The 5,248-nt window shown below is 42.1% G+C and overlaps 1 pseudogene; it reads left to right on the top strand.

Moving 5' to 3' along the window:
• Positions 1 to 4,930, top strand: part of LOC111545637 — a 12,213-nt pseudogene extending 7,283 nt beyond the window's left edge.
• Positions 4,931 to 5,248: the final 318 nt, after the last annotated feature.

The following is a 5,248-nucleotide window of genomic DNA, read 5'->3' as shown; positions in this document are numbered from 1 at the left end:
TTTAAGAAAACCACATAAACCAAAAATCTTACAAATGTTGACAGCTGTCAATTATTCTTTGTCTTATAAATGGGGTTCATATCAGTCAGGGGCCCTGCAAGAAGCACTCTCAAAATGGGTAGTGTGAGAGTTTAGTAAAGGAGCTATTTACAGAGGTGTGGGCAACCTGGCAGAGAAGGTGCCAGGGAAAGTAAAATCTCAACCTTGTGTTCCTCTGGCCCCCACACTTCAAACCCTCAAGATGCACCATTATGCCAGAAAGAGTTCTCTCAGTCATAACCCTCCTCCCTCCCAAGTCCCTACCGAAAGATCAGAAAATATATTTTTGAAAGATCAGAACAATGACGGTGTTGGAAAATTTTTAAGATGAGATTGCATGGTCAGAGAAAGCAAAGCAGGAAAGTCACAAAACAAAATACCAGAAGCAAATGTAACCCCTTCCTAGAGAGTATCGGAGAAGATCCAAGCTTGGGGCAAATAGGAAGAAAAATTGTGAGCCATTGGGAGTGATTATGGAGCATGTAATGAAAAAGAATTAACTATTTTCTTGATTTCAATTGATCCAGAAAGTTCTGAAATTTGGCTCACAGGTTCCTTGTAATATATTTCCCTGTGTTTCCATCAGTGATATATATTTTTCTTGCAATAACTCTACACCCCTTTGATTGGAAAATCTAGCTCTGGAGCTCTTCCTGGAATAACTGTGCCAGTTAAGCTCTTCCCACCCCCAGCCCCAGTTCCATCCCTCTGGGCATCCTGTATGCCCAAGACGTAACTGCACTCTAAAAGCAGTAGGTGGGAGAGACTAACGGAGCATCAGAGTAGCACTGAAAGGGACTCCAGTCTATACCACTTGCTGCAGCAGACATGGAGGAAAAAAGAAAGGAGGATCTCCTTCAAGGAAGGAAACACACAAATGTCCAACACACCAGAGAACAGCCTTCCTCGTTGTGCCTGCATCTCATTTACACTGTGAAGTACATCATGGTTGATAACAAGTATCACCCTCAGCAAGAAGCCAGAGAGAAAACAGATGTATGTAACTAAAGAAGAAACCCATCCCAACTATTTATACAAACCAAACAAACAATGACATGCTGTACACACCATTACTTTCTTGTCCTATATTTCAGTCTCGTTTTGGAAACTTTCCTGTTATCAGTACATAGAAAAGCTTTCTTATTTTGGGGGTGTTTTTTTTTTTAATTTTTACTTTTTTGTTTACATCTGAATATTATTTCATTGTATTGATGTATCATAATTTATTTAAACACATTCTTATTGGTGGATAATTTAGGCTGTGTTATCAAACTTTCTGATCCTTGCTAACCTTATAGATGATAAGTGGTAACCTGGGATAGTTTTATTTTGCATTTATCTTTTTTTTTTTTTTTTTTTTTTGAGACAGAGTCTCACTCTGTTGCCCAGGCTGGAGTGCAGTGGCACAATCTTGGCTCACAGGAAGCTCTGTATCCTGGGTTCACGCCATTCTCCTGCCTCAGCCTCCTGAGTAGCTGGGACTACAGGCGCCAGCCACCATGCCTGGTTAATCTTTTTGTATTTTCAGTAGAGATGGGGTTTCACTGTGTTAACCAGGGTGGTCTCGATCTCCTGACCTTGTGATCCTCCCACCTCGGCCTCCCAAGCTACTGAGATTACAGGCGTGAGCCACTGCGCCCAGCCTGCATTTATCTTATGATGAGTGAAATTGAACATCTATTCATGTGTTCAAGAACCATTTGTATTTTCCTTTCTGTGTGCAGTCCAGTCTGTTAATATCATTTTCCTATTTGGTTTTGGTCTTTGAGAGAGATCATTTTTTTAATTTACATCAGTTTGATTTACACACATTTGAATATTATTCAAATGACTGACTTGTTTCCAATAAGAAAACTAAATTAAAAATAACTTGATCACTTTGTGTCAAACACAATTTTTCATATACCATACTCTAGCACCATGGTCTTTTATTATTGGTAGGAATTCAACTTCTGAACTCTGGGGCCAAATAGCAATGAAATTAGAACTTCTTAAAGCCCCAAATCCATTATTTCTGAACTAAAATACAATGTAGCTAACTTTTTCAAAGGTATCCTCAGTTAAATAAATTAGATTACAAATTAGTCCACTGTTTCAAAATGCAGGGGTTTTGTAAATTTAGCTTAACAGAAAATACATTGTTAAAGCCAACAAATTTCATAGAGTATTACAACTTTAAAACTAGAAGCTACCTTTAAAGTTATTAATTCTATTGCATTGTTATATAGATATAACAGAAAATTCAAGCAAGTAGCCAGAGTTAATAGAACCTAACCCTCCAGATTCAGCATGGTGATCTTCCTGTGCCACTTTGTTGCTCCTTTCAATCTGCTACTTAAGAGAAATCAGAATTTTCTGTCCTTGGCAGAAAGTTTCTTTTCAAGAGATATGTGAATAAGCAGCACCAAACCCTTCAAAGAAAGCCCAGGACAGCTGACCTCAAAGTTTTGCTGTGGGTGCTTCTCCTAACTGGGTCCATTGTTCTCCCAGCCTTGACCTTAAGCTCCTATAAAGGAAAGAATTCAGCAACGCTGGGGAGACAAACACATATTTTTAAATTTCTCCCCAATGATAGACAGGACAGAACAAGGCAGCCCAGGCAGGGGTGTGGCTAAGAAAACCTTTCAGAGTTGGACACCTCGCTGATTGCTGCCATCCAAGGTAAACACCAAGCTTAGTGAAATCTCAAGCAATTGGCTATTTGCCTTTATGTCTGATTCCATGTAAAGGAGGGGTAATATTTGATGAAAAACAAAAGATCTGAGAAAACCACATAATAATCACATACTGAGACTAGGTACAGGAGCTTAGTTGTTTAGATCCTGAATTAATAAATGATGTGAGATATAAAACCCCAGAGGCAAGAACGCCAGCAAAAGCCGTGGAGGGGATCAGCCATGTAGCCCTTAGAGAGAGCTCTAGGCTAAGTAGGGGTACGCTGGAGGGTGAGGAACCAAGGGCCAAGCTCTCTTCTTTAAGTAGAGAAGGAATAAGTTCATTCCTATGTGTCACTCTAGCAGTCTCTAAAAAACAAAGCAAAACAAAACAGGTATTTCTAAAAGAATGAGAGTTAGAATAAATGCCTTGATGGGCTTGGCTGAGTTGTGCTGTGAAGGAAGGAGAGTAGCAGAACATCTCAGGTGGATCAGAAGCCAGGCTGTCTTTGCAGTAGTCCAGGAGACATCTGTCTATGTGGTGAGGACTGCCAACTGCCACGTGCAGATGAACAACTTGCGCACTGCTCAAAGGCACTGTCCTAAGAAATGCAGGGGCTGAAATACGTCCTGCACATCACTAGTAAAACTGCACAGGAAAAGAATTCCTTTTAAAAAGGCACCCACAGGGCTGCATCTGCCCAGAGGGAGACACCTCTAATTCAGGCAAAGCTGTTATGTAGGTTACTGGCAGCTCGGGATCTTATTATAAATGTAGACCCCCAAGGCCTACCCCAGAACTGCTGAAACAGAAGATTCCCATTAGCAATATCCCTGGTGCCTTGTATGCCCATTACGGTTTGAGAAACACTGGCTAAAACACGGGAAAACACATTTCTTTGCAGAAGGGGAAGTGGATACAGAAGACAGCACTTTGCTTAGAGAAGAGGTACAGGTTGCACTCAGGCCTCCTGAGTTCCAAGCTTCAACTTTTATTCCACGCTAATAACCTTTCATTACCCTTGGTCTATTTAGTCATGGTAGCACATGGATACATGGCCTGAATCCCTCATTGCTTTTAGAGTCCTGAGGCTTCTGGAACCCTCGAGACTTGTGACATATGTTTTCAAGACCCCCTAGTTCACTTGTGAATGAGGATCGTTGGATTACAGCTGAACTAGGACAGCGGAGGTAACCCTGCCCCTGGTCAGAGCTCCAGTCCTTAGATTCTGGCTAAAATTCAGGTCTAGGAGTGTTAGAGAAGACTGGTGTGTGTATGTGTGTGCGTGTCACAGAGTGCACACAGGCATGAGGAGAGGGTGGGTATGTAGAGCAGATAGAAATATCTTGCATGCAAACCTTGCTCTTCTTCTGCTTGGCTTTTCATTTGAGGTTTTAGCATTCTTCTAAGAGCCCAAACCACAGCTTAGCTTGTCATACACTCTCGAAGAATCTGTCCCCAAATTTTCTTTGCATTCCTCATTTATGCAAACAGATTGTATGTCTAAACTTGGAGTGCCTTTCAACTTGAGTTTTTCTGTGATTGTTGATATGATCTCTCTCACTCTCCCCCCTTCTCCTCTCTCAATTTAATTGGGAAACCACCTTCCTAGTCCCTGCTAGATGGTACTCAGCCTATAGGAATAGAGAGAAAGTCTGGAAGCAAAAGTATCAAGGAGAGAATTCACAGTATAAAAGCCTGGTTACAATACATCCTTTTGGAGTAGCAAGCATCACCTCACATTGTAACTAGCAGCTTATCATGGTCAGAGAAAAGCTGCTAAGTTTTTCTCCTTAGTACTATCTATGTCTTTTACTCTGTGTGCCAGTGGTCGGTCTCTCTCTCTCTCTCTCTCTCTCTCTCTCTCTCTCTCCTCCTCCTCCTCCTCCTCCACCTCCTCCTCCTCTCCCTCCCTATCTAAAGTCTCATTCTCCCTCTCCATCTCTCTCCTCACCCTCCCACCAAGGAGGACTTCTTTTATCTTCTCCAAGCTAATTATGATTTTCCAAGTTCTCCTTCATGAGTCCCAGTAAAGAGAGAAAGAAGTGGAAAAGTGGAAAGAGATGTTCACAGCATAAGAGCTTCTTGTCAAACAGGGGCTCCTTCCTCTGCCACCTTCGTGCTCAAAGCAGGCTGCCTCCTATCCCCGCGCAGCTCCCTGGGGCTAGGGACCCTCTACGGCTGTGCCCAAAGAGGCTGCACAGTCCTTCCAGCTAATGCAGCTCTAGTCAACTGACCTTTAGTCAGATGCCGTTAACTTCTGTCCCCGTTCACACTCACCCTTTCTCCTCTCCTCCCCACTTCTAGACTTTTTTCAGGTAGGTGGAAGGATGTTGAAGGAGTTTACACTGGATACTTTTTATTAGGGAAAAAAAAAAAAAAAAAAGGCGGAGAAACAGCCATCTCAGACTGTGGGAATAGGTCATGGGGTCAGAAATTTAAGAAAAGTCAAGGTTTTTCATTGCTATGCTGGAGGAAAAAAAGCAAGACTTGCTTGAGGAAACAGGAAGGCTGTGTGGTTTTGCAACTTTCTTCCAGCCTGCTTGCACTCACA

This window comes from Piliocolobus tephrosceles, chromosome 7, assembly GCF_002776525.5.
Source record: "Piliocolobus tephrosceles isolate RC106 chromosome 7, ASM277652v3, whole genome shotgun sequence".
In the NCBI taxonomy this organism is placed as follows: domain Eukaryota; kingdom Metazoa; phylum Chordata; class Mammalia; order Primates; family Cercopithecidae; genus Piliocolobus; species Piliocolobus tephrosceles.
The sequence above is the reverse complement of the archived record's forward strand: the minus strand, read 5'-3'. Positions and strand labels throughout refer to the sequence as shown.